General features: G+C 38.6%; 1 long non-coding RNA gene across 1 annotated transcript in view; it reads left to right on the forward strand.

Annotated features, from left to right (window-relative positions):
* LOC136854647 (uncharacterized) overlaps positions 1-18,253 on the forward strand; it is a 188,672-nt gene that overhangs the window by 154,710 nt on the left and 15,709 nt on the right. The gene's annotated exons all lie outside the window — the stretch shown is intronic.

Here is an 18,253-nt window from a genome sequence, read left to right on the forward strand (position 1 = left end):
CATACGTCATGAATATTGGAATATTGCGGCACAGAATTGATAAGATCGAACGCTGTAACGCACGCTGGATATTTTTCATAAATAGTAGTTCTCTGAGAGCAATGAAAAATATTTAAATCGGAAACGAAACTTTTCTATGTAGACACGAAAAGGTTTTTGGTGCAATTGAAGAAGGAATGAAATACACAAAGAAAAAAGAGAACAGCTGCATCTTTAGGAAGAACTTGAAGGTTGCATCACTTCAGTGTTGGGAATTCCGGTAAGCCTTTTGCAAGGGATCAGCCCCGAGAAGGGTGCACTTGTGAAACAAAAAAGAGTGCGTGGATACCCAAGTATTTCCCTAATATGTCTTTGCCTTGTTTCCATCAATTCTAGGCCACGCTTTTCGTCCTTCTGTCAGAGTGAAGTGTGATCTACGTCAACACAAAGTGTGTGGTTCGGAAGAAAGTGCCCAGGACCGAATTTTATGGAGGAAGAGGGTCAACTAGTGCCGTGACATTGCCGAAAAGAGGTGAAGGAAAGTCAAGTTAGACGTAATTTCTTCTCAGACCATATTCAGTATGACACGTTGGAGCCGCAGTATCTGTAGTATGTTGTTAGTGGATGTCAAATTTCATTATGGCCAAATGATGCAGTAAAATACGAGATTTTGGTAGTAGCTAATGCACTGGAATTCCATCCTCGACTCGTTAAAAACGTACTTAAACTCGACTCGTTAAAAACGTACTTAAACTTGAAGAAAATAGTTAGTCGGATACCCTGTCACTATTTTTTTTTTATTCACAACTGCCTTCTTTCTTGAAGCTTATCCGTTGCAGTGGGCTTGGTGGAATTTCCCACCTTGCAGTCAGATGCACCGTTCATTTTCTTCCTTGTTTTTATTTTCTTTTTCTTCTTCTCTTCTTTTTCTCCTTCTTCTTGGTCATAGTTTTAGGTTACTATTGATTGTTTTTCATATATTTTCTAACGCATGAATTAAAATTCGCTTTCTGGCATCAAAGAAGCATTCTTTCCTGTTTAGTGTTGTTGAAGATATGTTGTCTGGTGATGAGAATGAATGAAATTCCATTGTCATGTAGGAGTGTGGTTTGTGGTTTCATCATTCATGCGTCGGAAGTGTAATTGGATGACAAAACATTGTTTCCACTTCCTGTCACGGACGTGCTCGCTCATCAGGCTGATTCTGTTCTTTTTACTTTCGAGTTGCTTTTCTTTCTCATTTATTGTCAAGGGCATTTTGCCTTGTGCATGGCTGATTAATAGGCAGATTAATGGCCTTTTGTCTTGTGCATAAGGGTGTCCAGTATGAGTATTAATAATTCACCATATGTACAGAAAAGCGCTTGTGTGTAGATATGTGTGTGTGTGTGGGAGTATTAGTGTTTCAAAATCATAAACTATAACTTGGATAAATTCTTATGGGATAAACTAAAATACCAAAATTTTCTCCAGCAAACTTCTACCTAATAGTACCTAATAGAATACCTGAGTGTTTAAAGAAAACAAGAACTATCAGAGGGGTAGCAGGTTGAAGTCCTGATGTGCTTCGTTGGACTGGTTGGTACCGTTCTCGGCTAGCACACTGCAGGGCACGAGTTCGATTCTCCGGCCGGCCAATGAAGAATTAGAGGAATTTATTTCTGGTGATAGAAATTCATTTCTCGCTATAATGTGGTTCGGATTCCACAATAAGCTGTAGGTCCCGTTGCTAGGTAACCAGTAGGTTCTTAGCCACGTAAAATAAGTCTAATCCTTCGGGCCAGCCCTAGGAGAGCTGTTAATCAGCTCTGGTCTGGTTAAACTAAGGTATTTTTTTTTCTTCGTTGGACTGGTCGGTACCGTTCTCGGCTAGCACACTGCAGGGCACGAGTTCAATTCTCCGGCCGGCCAATGAAGAATTAGAGGAGTTTATATCTGGTGATAGAAATTCATTTCTCGATATAATGTGGTTCGGATTCCACAATAACCTGTAGGTTCAGTAGCTAGGTAACCAATAGGTTCTTAGCCACGTAAAATAAGTCTAATCCTTTGGTATACTTAACTTTGAAGTCCGTCTTCTAAGAGATGGAAAAAAATTCCATGTCTCTGTTGACCTAAGCAATGAATATTGTATCAGTTGGATAGATATTAGTAGGGGATCACATGGGGCTGGCAACTGCATCCCGAAAGAATTACTTTAGACTGGAAGATTAACACCCCCTGGACCTTCCCTCAATCTTTCCTCGTGGTGTAGTGGTAGCACACCCTGCACGTGGAATGGTGGTTGAATCTGACAAAGAGGGGCAATATGGCCGTGTTCCTAAGCAGTGAATTATATACATATGTAGTTGTTAGTCTGCAGGTGAGGGTCGCAGCTGGGGTAGAGAAGAGAAGAAGAAGAAGAAGAAGAAGAAGAAGAAGAAGAGAGTGATAAGTATATCGTCAAAATGCTTGCAATCAAAACGGGATGGCTTCGACGGTTTATAGCGTTTTAAGTAAAATATTTCTCTCTCTCTTTGTTTGTATGTGTGTATATATATATATATATATATATGTGTGTGTATATATATATTATATATATATTGTAAATCTGACAATGTGAAAAAGACAAAAGTACTATTCCCCAATAAAGTTTTTTATTTTCCTTCCGTAGCTCAAATATATATATATATATATATATATATATATATATATATATATATATATATATATATATATATATATATGTGTGTGTGTGTGTGTGTGTGGTGTGTGTGTATGTGTATGTGTGCGTGTGTACACAAGGAAAATAAAAACTTTGCTGGACCTAATATTTTTGTCTTTGACATCTTCAGATTAACTATATATACAGTATATATATATATATATATATATATATATATATATATATATATATATATATATATATGTATGTGTGTGTGTGTGTGTGTGTGTGTGTGTGTGTGTGTGTGTGTGTGTGTGTGTGTGTATTCAAGGATTATACCTGAACCTAGTTTACCATGTAGGTAAAATCATTTTCTCAAATGAAGAATTCCCTTCTGTAGTCCTCATGACTTTATAAATTGTTTGCTTGTACAGTACAAATAAATAAAGGCATTCATGTTTTCGTGTATGTAGTCTGTATATACTTTGTAATTTAGGCAGGTTATTCATGCAAGAGGACTTACAGTATTGAAATATTTGTGTCGCCCTATTTATAGCAGTACTTAAACCCAATATTAAATCATTGCATGAGTGTACCTACATGTTAGGAAGGAAAAATATATAAGGATATCTATGTATGTGTTAGCAAGCATTTGTACACAAGCACCGCTTCATTCATGACATGCTTGTAATTATGATGTTCCCTCACGGTTCCTTTCTGAGCAATTGGTACTCAAATGGAAAATGCATATAATCCACTATTACCACTTGGGTTCGGTGTCACTTGCATCAAGGAACTACGGTGTTTGGTGAAGTGAACTTGAATTTATCGCTGGGAACCGCGAATTCATACCATGTCACAGTTTAAAAGGGGACACATTAGCTGTATGCGAATTACATACTTCCGAAAGAATGGGAACACCTGCATACCATTCTCTCTCTCTCTCTCTCTCTCTCTCTCTCTCTCTCTCTCTCTCGTTTTGTTAGTGTTTCCGTGTCGTTGATTGGTCAGTATTTACTTCATTTTTTTTTTCTGAAACTCGATTTAGTAACTTTTGGGTACAAATTCTTTTGCTTCGTCATCATCGCGGTCGTGATCATTTGAGACAGATGTTGTCCTGTTTAGGTTGGGCCTCGTTATGATGACGGCGATGATAGTGGTGAGCGTAATTACAAAATTGCAACTTTCAAACTCACTTGGACACATGTGGGACTTGGATGCTTATCATTCGAGATAATTCCCCCTCTCTCTCTCTCTCTCTCTCTCTCTCTCTCTCTCTCTCTCTCTCTCTCTCTCTCTCTCTCTCTCTCTCTCTTTTGACAGACTCATACCTATGACGTTGGGTCTTAATTTATATATATATATATATATATATATATATATATATATATATATATATATATATATATATATATATATGTGTGTGTGTGTGTGTGTGTGTGTGTGTGTGTAAATTTATCAGTTTGCGTTTTTGTTTACAATAAAGAAATACACCTGTGTTTACTCTAAATTGGTAGAATGCTGTTTAAAGATATTTATTTGATTGCATACATAATATATTGCTCTCTAACTCTTTAAATTCCTTTTGATATTAAGTGATATTTTTGGCCCAATAATTGAGTCTAAATTAGTCACGTGCTATTTAAAGGAAAATTATCGTGTATGCATGTACATGCGTATATATGTATGCGCATGGAAGTGTGTCTTTACACACGTCCGGTATAATCCCTTGTCATGAAGTCAGGAGATGGAGGTGATAAAGCCTTTAGTAGTTTAATACAGCCATGTCCTGTTTAAAGAATAGCATGCAAATTTTCCTCTTTTCCGGCATATGTTCATTCATCAAGAGCCAGATTATCTAATTAATCTTCAAGGGTTTCAGCACAAGTGTTGCTTTGCTCTTTTGTTGACTTATTTTCAGTAATGTTGATTTGAGTATATTTCTAGACCCCTGTTGCTGTCATTATGCCAGTTTTTGGTTATTCAAAAAATTATGCTCGTTACTACATTATTGTTATGACGAATTATTGGTATCAGATTTGTTGTCATTCAGATGTTGAAGCTGTATGATGTTTCTTTGGATAGATGTAAGGCTTCACGGCCTTACCGCTGCGTGTATCATTGATTGCGGTCCTGTAATTTCCGTTGTAATTATGCGTGTTTAGATTGTGGCAGTGGGTTCACGCGGTGCCATGTAGATAGTTGGCCCTCTTCGGGGTCCCACATACTTGGCAGTAAACTAGTATGAGAAAGAGAGAGAGAGAGAGAATTCTATGCCAGTTATTTTATGCCTAAGTGTGTGTGTGTGTGTGTATATATATATATATATATATATATATATATATATATATATATATATATATATATATATATATATATATATATATATGTATGTATGTATTATTCCTAGTAATCGCAATATCTTATTCGGTAAATACACGCATGAAGAGAGAGAGAGAGAGAATATCTTATCGATATCTTGTGAACAGTTGCTCCCTTGTTAGGACTACTACTTCGAAACGCTCACGTTTACAGTCTACCACCCACGACACTCAAGTGATATCCAGATTTGTAATTCACTCATTTTGTCTAGAGAGGCAGAGGTCTACTGGGCTTTTAAGGAATCCCCAATATCCTTCCTTTCACTTCCGGTTCGGGATCGAGCGACGGTCATACAATTTTTGAGTTGAACGTGCTTTCACTTGCGCAACGAGCGAGAGAGATTGAGAGAGGGTTTGATTTTGCTAAGATATAAATTAACCGAAAACATACGCAAACCGAAGCAGGCTTGTATGTTATCAAAAGTTTTCTTGTATGTCTACTATACGCTTGCACAGACACTGACACACACACACACAGCAGGCGCATTATTTATATTATTCTTTCTATATTCTTTATTTTTTAGATAAAGTTGCCCATGCCGTGATAATTCGAAGCCTTTTCGAGTGAAATCCTCTTGACTTGGTTCACTTCCTGAATTCTTTGAAACCAGTTTCTGTTTCTGGACTCAGTTGGAATTTATTGAATTCAGTTGCTTGAGTCATTTACGCAATTGACCTGATTCAGTTGGGCCATTATCACGGTCTGCTACGCCATTTACTTTATTCAATTGGGGCATTTACTTGAGTTAATTACGCCAGTACAAGATTCAGGTAGCTTGTCGTCCATTCAGTTATGCCATTTAACTTGTTCATTTAGGCCATTCAACGGATTCAAGTGGCATGGTTACTGCATCGTTTAACGAATTATTTAAATTATTTATAGGGTCACTAAAGTCACCAGGTTTTGTGTGGTCTCTGCTGGTAAAGAGATCTTGCTGTGATCCGTATCTGTCATTTCCTTGCTCTTGCGATGTTGACAGAAAACAGACCGGAAGTGCTTACAGCTTTGAGCTCATTTGTGAAGATTAGCAGTGCATCTCAGAAGTTTATGAGCAGTGGTTGCTCTTGAGGGTGAACAGACGCAGATGTGCTTCTTCTTCTTCTTCTTCATTATTATTATTATTATTATTATTATTATTATTATTGGTGTTTTGAATTTCTGTCCGGAAACAGTGCAGTAATACTTCATGATGAAGTAGAAGCTGTCTTATGTTTCTGGCTGAATATATGACGAGTTTCTTTCATTGGGTATTTTGTGGTGTCCGGATCCTCTTTGTTCATAGACACTTCGATGACGCAAGTTCATTGATTTTACGTTACTCAATTGTATGGAATTAGATGCTTGTTTCTTTGTTCTTGTTAAAGTATATTCGTCTGGAACCTTCACGTTGCTCCATATTGTATTCCCTGGGAGTCACAACGGTCATACAGTGAACGTTTAATTTTTCAGTTTCCGAAAATGTTTGGATACCATAGTCACCGAAATTTTTTGAAAATCCAAAGAGGAAATAGAATGTAAAATGTCCTCCAAGCTTCTAACGTCGAATTTATTTCGGACAGAGAAATGCGCTCGTGATTTAACCAATAAAACCAAACATATGAAAGTTTACCATTGTCGTTTTAATGTTTAGCAATATCTTGATGTTCTAATTTTTGAAAATTGTTGCTGTTTTCATTAAAGAATTTTTCTGGAAGTGCCACTGAATGAACTGAATCGCAGCCTTTGAAAGGAACGTTAGCCAATTGGGTAAAATGATTGTTATACACGTATTGAGTGTACTGGATACATTCACCATAGAACGTGCAGTACTAAATGGATCTAATGACCTCTGACATCAACAGTTTTCATACTTTCTGGATAAGTTTTCCTCTGAAAGCATCCTGTCATCAGAAGTGGGAGCAAAAGGAGTTCTTCCTTCCTGTGCAGGGTAACTGAGATTTCATCAAGGAAATTTTGAGCACCAAATCTTTTGTTATTTGCGTGATGCATGTAAGTATGTATGCATGCATGTATGTATCTGATACAGAAATGAAGATTCAACTCCAGTTCTAGAGTTGGCTTTGAATACCCTAATAAAACTCTTAGTTGCAAGTCATTGTTACGACTGTGCTTGCAGGCTGATCACCTCAAGTAGAGTTTCCAAAGGAAAATTCTGTTGCACACCGGTTTAGGTGATGTTGGAAACCTTGTTTTTAATGTGTGTGTGTATATATATATATATATATATATATATATATATATATATATATATATATATATATATAAATGAATGTTGTAAATGACAGACAATGAAAAATTAGACTTCCTTTGTTGAGGAGGATATGAGCCATTATCAAAGATGCTCTTGAGGTCAAAGTACACAGCAATACCCATCTCCCTTCTTTTCCTCGCTTGTAAGTCAGTAATACGTATGTTTACCTGATTTTCGTCAGCATAAATGACGTATTAAGTAGACTTTTGATTATATATATATATATATATATATATATATATATATATATATATATATATATATATATATATATGTAATGCAAACATGAAAGCTCTTATTATTTCCGGACGCTCTTCATATGTTCTTGACGTGTTACGCCAGTCGGTTTTGTAAAGATTGTCCTTTATTTCTTGACTTGGACTTTCCTAAGTTTTATCTTCTTACTCCTCTGATGTTGGCCCACTTATTTAGTGGTGGAAAAATTAGGCCCTTGAGGGGTCTTGGCTCCCACCGCATCCCGAACCCTGGCATCCCAGGTGTTTTTGTTCAGCCCTTTTTCAAGACTTTGTGTCTGCTTCGCAAGTTTTTCTTGTCGACTTTTTTCTTCAGTGACTTCTTCGTCCTAATATTGTAAGGAGATTCGTAACGCAGATTATGTTGTTCTGTTCTACATAGACATTTTTCTTGAAGACTATACGTACGATGAACTTAAATGGCGATGCGCTGAAATTACTTCTTTATGTCCTTCGTTATATGTGCGTGAGTGTGTGTGTGACGGAGAGAGAGAGAGAGAGAGAGAGAGAGAGAGAGAGAGAGAGAGAGATGTAAGGAATGTCGTGTCAGGGGGCTGTTTTCGAGGACTTACTGAGTGGGCGTTCAGGACCTTGGGGATCGGGGTCGGGGGGAGAAGGCAGGGGAAGGAGGGGTTGGGGGCGGGAGACAAGAGGCGTTGCTCTCACTCGGCCTCCACGCCTTTCATTCATTCGGTCTCATTCATTTTCCTTTGCTAGTTTTTGTTGTTGTTGATGTTGTTGTTGTTGGTGTTGTTGTTTCCTGCAAAGCACCGTGTCCGGCTCAACATGCTGGTATGATGGGAGGTCACGCAGACAGACAGGGAGAGGACGAAAACTCATGTCGTGTTTTGCGTCCGCGTTTAATTATTTACGCCTTCTATTTTTCTCTCTCGTGGATGTGCTGCCAAAATGGGATTGTTGCTGTTGTTTCGTTTTTGTTTGTTTATTCCCCGTTCGTAGTGCTTCATTAAGTGGCGCAAGAAGTCGTTTAAGTGGCGTGGCGCTTTTGTTCCTGTCTGTGTGTGTGTGTGTACAGTTCAAGTGGCGTCATATTACATTACACGGCATCATTTTCATCGTCGATCATTTCATTTTTTCAGGACATCTGCGTTTCTCGGATCCTTACGTCATCTCTCTCTCTCTCTCTCTCTCTCTCTCTCTCTCTCTCTCTCTCTCTCTCTCATTGTCACTTGTTATTTGGTACGTATTTATTGTAACAGCTGCAGTGGAAATGACTGACAGTTGATGTTTATATGACTGCCAACTCTCCACAGTGAAAGCGGGTGTCTGCCTTTTCATGCAATAAATACACACACAGAATCCATTTGGAAATAAAGAAGTGAATGGTGCTGTGTGTGCAGGCGTTTCGACACGCTGCTGGTGAGTCGTTAGTGTAGTTGTACGAAACGGCTAGTGTTGCTGAATCTTTTGCACCGGGTTCAGCCACCATTCAGCAGTTCAAGTATGAGTGTAGCAGCAGTGATCGCTGTCTTTTTCTTCTCATGAGACATCTCTGTTGTGAGGCATACAAGCTTTGGTTCTTAGCCACGTAAAATAAGTCTAATCGTTCGGGCCAGCCCTAGGAGAGCTGTTAATCAGCTCAGTGGTCTGGTAAAACTAAGGTATACTTTTTTTTCTCCTTTCGGAGATTCTTGTAGAAGACAACTCTTAATTCTTGTATCTTTTTCATCAATTTCAGGCTTATGTTTTGTAAGTTCTGTAGCATTTGAAACGTGAATAAATTCATTTCGGGAGGATCGGCGTGCACACAGTTGCTGTTTGTAAACACTCACTATCAAACCGACTGAAATTCTCTATGAATGCGGCGAGTTGACCTTCGTGCAGATGTGTCAGAATTTATCATGTTATCGTGTGCAAAACTTGTGAGGTCCTTGAGCCTGGTTTGAAAGCTCTGATGAAGTAAAAAAAAAAAAATTTGCTAAACGGTAAATGCAAAAGGATAAGTGGAGACTTGAACTACTGTTTGCTTATTACCTTATGGATATTGAGCTGTTGTATTACTGAACTTCCGTCGCAACTATTGAGTTAGATTGAAAAATAAGTAACGAGAATGAGGAAAATAGGCAGCCGGGTGGAAAAAGGAATCAGAGCTTTCTTGGTTATAGCGGCTAACGCTACAAAAATATAACGTTTTGTGGCGAGACTCTTCCCCCACTTGAAAATAAAAATTTCAGCCCCCTAAACTCCGTATCAAAGAAATTCCTGGGAAAATGGCCACATCTCCCGCTCGGTTTGACAAAGCTGTTAATAACCGACCTCCGCGGACTTTTCATTTTGGTAGTAAATAATAATTAAAGCGTAGGAAACTAGGCCTAAACCGTCCGAACCTAAAAAATACTAATCATATTAGGGCTGGTAATCAAAAAGCATAGAAAGAACAAATCCTGAAGCCAAATAACATAAAACGCCCAATGTTATAGTTCCCAGATATGTCACCGCCTCTGTAAAATAAAACTATAGAAGAAATAAAACAAACTAAAGACCCGTCACAGCGTATAATCAAGGTGATCTCGGTATAATGCTGTATGAGCCGCGGCCCATGAAATTAACCACTGCCCGTTTATGGCCTATCCTATATCGTTGCCAGAAGCACGATTATGGCTAACTTTAACGTAAAATAAAGTAAAAAAAAAAAATAGTGAGGCTAGATGGCTGCAATTTGGTGTGTTTGATGATTGAGGTTGGATGATCAACATGCCCATTTGCAGCCCTCTAGCCTCAGTAGTTTTTAAGATCTGAGGGCAGACAGAAAAAGTGCGGACGGACAGACTAAGCCAACACAATAGTTTTCTTTTACAGAAAACTAGAAGTACTTAAAGAAGTGTGCACTACATCTTCCGGACATTAGTTTATTTCTTATTTCAAATGTTGCAGATCTTCCAAAATATAAGCCTGAAATATATGAAGAATGATACGCCTTTCAAGGAAATGAAAATATACAATAGTTTCAAGTTTTCTTTTCGAAGAATTTTGGAAAGAAGGTACTTGATATTGTCATCCTGACTCAGACACAGAGCACGAAGATTGCCATCAGATATGTCACTACAGGCTTCTGGAAGCCGAGCAAACAGGCAGCACTGAGTAACCGCCGATTTTTGAGACTAGTTACTGTGGCTCCATATGGATCGTAGCTTGCGTAATGTGTAACAGCTGATAGTTACTGAATGGAATGAAGCCTGGCACTAAGAAATGGCCGAGGCTTGCAGCTTGTGAGAAAACAAGACATTATTCCTTCATTGGCTGTTTAGCTGTTTTGGAAACTGTTGGAAGATAATCTCTGATAATTTTGTTTTTAACCGAAGTTTGATAAGCTGGACGTCATTTATCCAAATTTTATTAAGTACATTTATGTGTATCTTAGTTGGGCCGTTTTGTCTAACATCACTTCAGCCAGTCAACTCTCAGTATTTAATTAACAACAAGACACAAAGCCTCCCCTGTTTTTATCAACCCGCCTCTTAAATGCGAAGTGCTTAGACCTTTGGTGCATAACATGATTGTTTTCTTGTTAATGTTGTAACCTTTACATAATAACTAATACACAAATACATACATGTATTTTTATTACTTTCGTATCTTTTATCTCACTTTCTTCATGACTACACTATTTTGACTCTTAATTTATTCTTGACCACATTATTCATCGTCCTGTATACTTAAAACAAGCTCTTCTGTCATGCAGTTGTAACTCAAGCATTATCTTTTTCACTAGAAATTACATTTCCTACTTCCACTACAAAGTGTTTGTATTTTCGCTCCTTACCGGCCTTGACCCGTAACCAAAATAATTTCCTGCTGACTTTGACCCCATCCTCAAATTTTATTATTCCCCATCTAGCCCTTCCACCTCCGTGCCCTAAACTTAGCCCATTTTTCATCCATTCTCAAATTATGGGTTCTCCCTTCTTTCTTATTGAACTCTCTTGTCTTGTTGCTTTGCCAGCCACATTTTCATTTCTAACTCATTATTTCAGTCTGTTTAATAAAATTTCAGTCTGTTTAACAGTCAGTCAAATATTAGATATACTTCCAGCCAGTCCATTTCTCACCATTACATCCGTCAACATGCTCTTCCTTATGCACTGTACTAACACACAGTCAAACCAGTTCTCTTCCTCACCATTTTTGTTGTTTGTGTTTCTTTGGTCACCATATATTTTCAGCAATCAAGACTTACTCCATTCTCTTTTACTCAACTCCATTCTCTTTTACTCCGTCACCTACCTTTGCATTGAAATCACCCATAACAGCTGCCCTTTCATTTTCACTAAACCCAACAAGCAAAGCTTCTGATTCCCAAAACATTCTCTTGCATTTGTATTCCAAAACATTCTCTTGCATTTGTATTCCTTTTTTCTCTTGGACCATTGATAGTCACCATTACAAGGATTTATTCTGCTGAATTCAGTCCTGGTCATACAATTCTGGAAATAACTCGTGAGACAGCCCTTGCCATTCCTGCACTCGCTGCCCTTTCGACCTTGTCTCACCAAGTGCCAAAAGTCTCAGCTTTCTCTCTTGAAACAAGTCAGCTATCGTACCATACGCTTCTTCTGCAGTGCATCTACACAAATTCAAATATCCAAGACTTAGTATTAGATTTTTTCCGTTGATTTACAATATCAGTACAGATTATGGGCCAGCAGACCTCATGCTCCCGTCCATTTGGAGGTTCACGCCTTGCAGAGCTGCAAGAGTGTAATGTTTCCCTTTTCCAACACCCCTCAGAAGTGAAAGTGTGGTTGCTGTTGGTCTCTGAAGAACCTCACCTGCCATTAAGAGGCTTTTCCTTCCACCAAGGCCCCGAACCTCAACCCCTCACTGTGCGCCGCTCTGTCATGTACAGTAGGCACAATTCATTTATATCCTATTCATTGGCATTATTCAGGGCAGTAATGGCCAGACTGCACAACTCGCAACCGTCACAGTAACAGTACTTATTGAATGTCAGACTTTATATATATATATATATATATATATATATATATATATATATATATATATATATATATATATATTAACTTTCTCATTGCTAAAGTGGGTGGGGTTTCTGGTAGTATGCTTCTTCATTGTGCAGGTAAAAACAAACTTGATTATTATTATTATTGTTATTATTATTATTATTATTATTATTATTATTATTATTATTATTATTATTGGTATTAACATTTTTCAAACTGTGCGGTCAACCTCAGTAATTGGGACTCCAGAAAACTCCCAGTAACTGTTTAATTAATAAAAATGTTCGGTAATACATATGGATCCCGTAGGGGGTTAGTGCCGCCATTGCACCTCATATGTTTCACTGTAGGCATTACATAGGGTTCTTAGCAGCGTCCCTTCGGCCCCTTGCTGCAACCTCTTTCATTCCTTTACCGCTTTTCATTTCATTCCTGTACCTCCGTTCATATTCTCTTTCCTCCTGTTACACCTTTCAGACCTTCTCACTGTCAGCAGTTCTTCATTGTTGGGGTGGGTAGAGCTCTCGGCTAGCACGCTGTTGGCCCAAGGTTCGACTCTCCGACCGGCCAATGAAGAATCAGAGGAATTTATTTTCCTGGTGATAGAAATTCATTTCTCGTCATAATGTGGTTCTTCGCCACGTAAAATAAATCTAATCCTTCGGGCCAACTCTAGGAGAGCTGTTAATCAGCTCAGTGGTCTGGTTAAACTAAGGTATACTTAACTTTTTTTCTTACTGTCAGTTTCTGTTTCAGCGCTGAATGACCTCATAGGTCCCAGCGCATGGCTTTTGGCCTAAATTCTATATTCCTTCCTTCCTAATACATATGGAAGAAGCGTGAAAGTACATAAATTCACAGAAGAGAGAGACCTCATGACGAAGCAGGAACTGTGAAATAAGATGAAAGAAAGAATAGGTTGACAGAATTTGTAATGTTTTTGAAGAGTCAGAAAAGTAAATGAAGGAAATACGAAGTCAGAGTCGATGAATGAATTCGGTGCGTAAGAAAGCTATCTGTTGCAATAACGTATAAGATAAGATGCTTTGAAAGCATCGTGAAATGCTTTCAGAAGAATGACTAGAGGTCTCCTATACTTTGAAGGGGAGGAGTGGGAGTGCGCGAGGTTGAGGAGGAGGAGGAGTTAAAGTGGGTTTAGAGGTGGAAGGAGTGAAAAAAAAAAATATTCAGACAAGAGGCCCTTTGGTGCTCACTTCCGGTCGAAGATACGTGCCACTGAGACATTGTGGATCTATCGTTTCCCGTCGGTGTTTTCACGTGAGGAATCTCGCTTTCAAGGGCGCCCACGGCCCTGTGTTTTCTTACAGACGGGCGGGTCCTTTACGGTAGTTTGTGCTCTCTGCGGCAGTGCGTGTTCTTTATACACGTTATGGTGGTGTTGGGTTATGTTACGGATGTACTTGGTATGTATAGACGTGGATGGTCTTTTGAGGTGGTGTTTGTAGTCTTTATGAATGTGTATATTCCTCGCAGTTCAGTGTTCGTTCGGAAATGTGTGTTCTCTTCGGATGCGCGTGCGTTATGTCTTTTACCCTAATACGTGTTCTTTACTAATGTCTTTTTTAATAGTAGTATGTTTTCTTTGTGAACGTACTTTATTCTTCACGGTAGTTCTTGTTCTTTACAGTAATTCTTGGTCTCTACGGTAGTGGGTATGCCTGTTGACGTGCTCGTTCTTACAGACTGCGGACGTTGTATTTTTCCCAGCAGTACCTGCCCTCGAAGGCAATGGATGTCTGTATAAAGATGCATATTCCTTACGGCAGTTCATGTTCCTAAGTTCCTCGTTGGACGAGTCGGAAGAGTTCTCTGCCAGGCACGAGTTCGAGTCTCCGGCCGGCCAATGAAGAATTAGAGGAATTTATTTCTGGTGATAGAAATTCATTTCTAGCTATAATGTGGTTCGGATTCCACAATAAGCTGTAGGTCCCGTTGATAGTTAACCAATTGGTTCTGAGCCACGTAAAATAAATCTAATCCTTCGGGCCAGCCCTAGGAGAGCTGTTAATCAGCTCAGTGGTCTGGTTAAACTAAGGTATACTTAACTTAGTTCATGTTCCTTACAAACATGCATTTTCTTTATTGCAGTTCGTATTCACATGGACGTGGCTGTTGCCTCAAGAGGCGTCCTCTCCGAGCGGTCCGGGACGTGTTAGTTTCGAGAACGAACGCCTCCTTTCCATTGTTGGGCGCTGATTGCAAATTCCCGCGTGTTCGACCATTTTCTTTTCTCTCCGTCTGTCGTTTTGACGCCTCCTTTCACTGCCCCTGGATTGAATGTCGATCACCGAAAGGTTAGGGGTATCGCTAATGATTCGCCGGAAGTTTTACTTCTTTATTTTTGTCGCGGCCTTATTGTTTGACCGGAGGATGTTCCCAGGTGCACTAGTTTAGAACTTATGTGTTGTTTCACATCAGTTGTTTATGTGTTATTTCACATTAGATGTTTATGTTTTATTTCACATTAGTTGTTATACAGTGTTGACGTCATGTTTGATATGATTTTGGAATTCTGGGTTGGTTTTCTTTCTTAGTCTGTATCGGCATATCTTATTAGGCTTAAGACATTTAAGAACCGTTACTTATTATTCTTCAAATATTTAAATACCTCTTCACTTGTGTATTGATATTTGTGTCAGTGTGCATATATTAATACTCATAGATATTCCTTGGAAATATTAAGTTAAAGTCTTATAACTGCACCAAAGGGAATGGTCAGAATCGTGGTTCGGCTGTACAATATTTCTCGACAAACTTTTTCAGGGGCTGTTTATGATAACTTGCCAATTATTTTTATTGCTGTTGCAACAGATGTTTCTGTGGCTTGAGCACCGTTTGTACACGACTGTATTATTACAACAGATCTCATAATAACTTAAAGAGTAGTTGAGTGCGCCCAGAACCCCCTTCTTTCCGGTGGGTTTTGTATGGTTAATGCAAGCATCTGCTCAACTGTGTGACACTTGGGTCATTTCAACTGCCACATTACGTTCCCCTCTCTTTTGTGATTTCCAAATGACCAGTTTTGTCAAATTTTTTTTTTATATTCTGGAGCCCTATACATGGTCTTCCCTAAACTAGGTTATGAATGTTCTAGCATGAGGGTGTACCAGGAAATGTATTTTGTTATTATTAGCTTAAAATTACGTGGTTTACCGTCTTAGTTTTATCATTTATAACTATCATGTTTTGTGGAAGTGCAGGTGAATGTGCAGCTCTCGTGGTACATAAGAGGGCACTGTTGCTCATTTCTATGTGATTAAATGTAATGCCAACTTGAGGCTGATCATAGCGCAATGCCATCGACCAAAAATGAATTTATGAAAATCTGTCGGTGAAACTTTCCATGTTTTTCTTGACAGCCTCGCCTTTTTCCTCGTGTGGTTATATATTTGTTTGTTTTCATCTGGTATTACATCATCTCATTGTCTTCGGCAATTGTAGAGAAGGATTCCAGTGACAAGTCCTTATTACGACGCTTTATGACCCTTGTTACCATAGCACCCTCTTCATATTTCTTTAGGTGTGCCCCATTTTGCAGTTTATCTTCAACCGTTCGTTGGCAGCCATGCCTCTCTCGCCCTGTTCACAAAGACTGGTTTTTGTGTAGGCCTAACTCACTAGGTGATACTCCTTTTCTGTGATGTAGTGTTGTACATCGTGTCCTTCATAAATAACCATACACTTTTCCCTTATTACAAAACCAGGCCTATTTTACTTGCAAAAAATCCACCTTTTATTTTTTATTACCCCGAAACCACCACATCTCATCTTTTGTATGTAATTATTATTTTTACCTCTTCAAAAAGTTTTTCACCCGTGTTTACTCCTTCAAAGGTTTATCGTTTCTCAAGTTTCATTTATAATTCCAGTGTTACAAACTAAAATTTCTTTTCGTGTTGGAAAGCAGTGCTGACATTTTTGAAACCTGTGATGCAAACCTTTTCAAAGTTTCTAGCAGAACCCTGCTTCTTGTCTTAGTGTCTTGGTCTTTTCTGGACTGTTCTGTAATGTGGTGGTCTTTTTATATCTGCGTTTATGAACGTCGCGAATCATTCTATAGAACAGTTCTTATATAGAAGATAGTTTTATATGAATCAATTTGGTTTTGCATACTTTGTCGGTAATTGAGGTCTGACCGTACCTACTTAGGGAGCCCAGATCTCTCAAAGTCGGCGTTTTCTCTTTTGACGTAAATGTTTCATACTTTCTGACGGACTTAGGTCCAAAGACCAACTCATTGGTTTTTGGTATGGCGACGATATTGGCAAATCAGGAAGAACGCATCCTTTTTCATGGTGCTAACATTTGGACTATGGCACTCGGAGAACTCATTTCTGACCATAGGCTTGCAACTGCTTTCCCTGCAGCTGTCATTTGCACGCTGTTCATGCAGAAGAGATGTCGGAAAAATATCTCGTACGTTTTCATTTCCACCTGATAACTGAGGTATATTTTGGATAGGTTTCTCGTTATGAACTCGAGAGCCATTGACTTTAAAAGCAGCCATATAGTTCAGAGGAAGGCATAATGACTGCGCCCCATTCATACCCGTGTTTAATTCTAAGAATAGTTTGGCTAGTCCTTGAGAGTTGAGGGTTGATTTTAGTAATAGTGTTTTAAAAAATGTCTGCCATGACAACGTCATTTAATCACGGTATTCATAACTTCGCTTAATAGTATTAAATAAATAACACCTCAGTACTTCAAATAGATCTTGGTAAACGTTCGTCGAGATTTTGTTATGTTTTTTTCGTAAAAGAACCTAACCGGAAGTATATTTTACCAGTTTAGAAGTTTTTTTTTTGGTGCTGCGATCGTTTCATTCCTTTTTGTAATTTGCAATTATTTTATTACTTTCTGTGCTTATCTTCATCATCCGGATAATGTTTTTTTTATATATTGGAATTTATAGTCTCTTTTATTCGTAGGCTGTTGTCTTTAAGAATGCTATTAAGCGTATGAATTTCTCCCCCCCCTCCCTTCTCTCTCTCTCTCTCTCTCTCTCTCTCTCTCTCTCTCTCTCTCAAAATGACCCTCCCTCTACTTATCCTTTCCTCTCCCCCCTTTTTCATCCTCACTGAGGCATAATTTGTGATTAATGTCATTGTCAATATTATTGTGACTGATGTAGGTAGATGATGATGACGATGATGATGATGATGATGCTCACGATGACATGGCAATTGCGTGTGCATGATTACAAGAGGGGAACCGTATTGGACTTGATTGTGTGCGTGACTGAGGGGCAATGCCGTGTTTCCTTTTCCTGATATCCCCTTGAATGGAGAGAGAGAGAGAGAGAGAGAGAGAGAGAGAGAGTTGCAACACCGGAAGTCTTTTATCTGAGGTTTGTGTGTTTGTGTTTATATATGCGATGGGAGGTGATGTTATGTGGGATGGTGTTCTGCGGTGGTGCAATGGGAGGGTCAGTGAAGTGGGAGCCTTTACGATGCTCGTTCCGTCCGTTTGAGGAGAAACGACGACTTTTGGTGGTCTAAATTAGGTAGTTTATAGTACATATAATATGTAATATATATATATATATATATATATATATATATATATATATATATATATATATATATATATATATGTGTGTGTGTGTGTGTGTGTATGTGTGTATGTATGTATGTATGTATGTATGCTTGCTTGTTTGCATGTATACGTGTGTGTATAAAAGTGTATAATTGGGCGTGAGTCGACTGTGATTCGTCACTGCCAGGATAGAGAAGACATG

The sequence above is a fragment of the Macrobrachium rosenbergii genome, chromosome 29 (assembly GCF_040412425.1).
Source record: "Macrobrachium rosenbergii isolate ZJJX-2024 chromosome 29, ASM4041242v1, whole genome shotgun sequence".
In the NCBI taxonomy this organism is placed as follows: Eukaryota; Metazoa; Arthropoda; class Malacostraca; order Decapoda; family Palaemonidae; genus Macrobrachium; species Macrobrachium rosenbergii.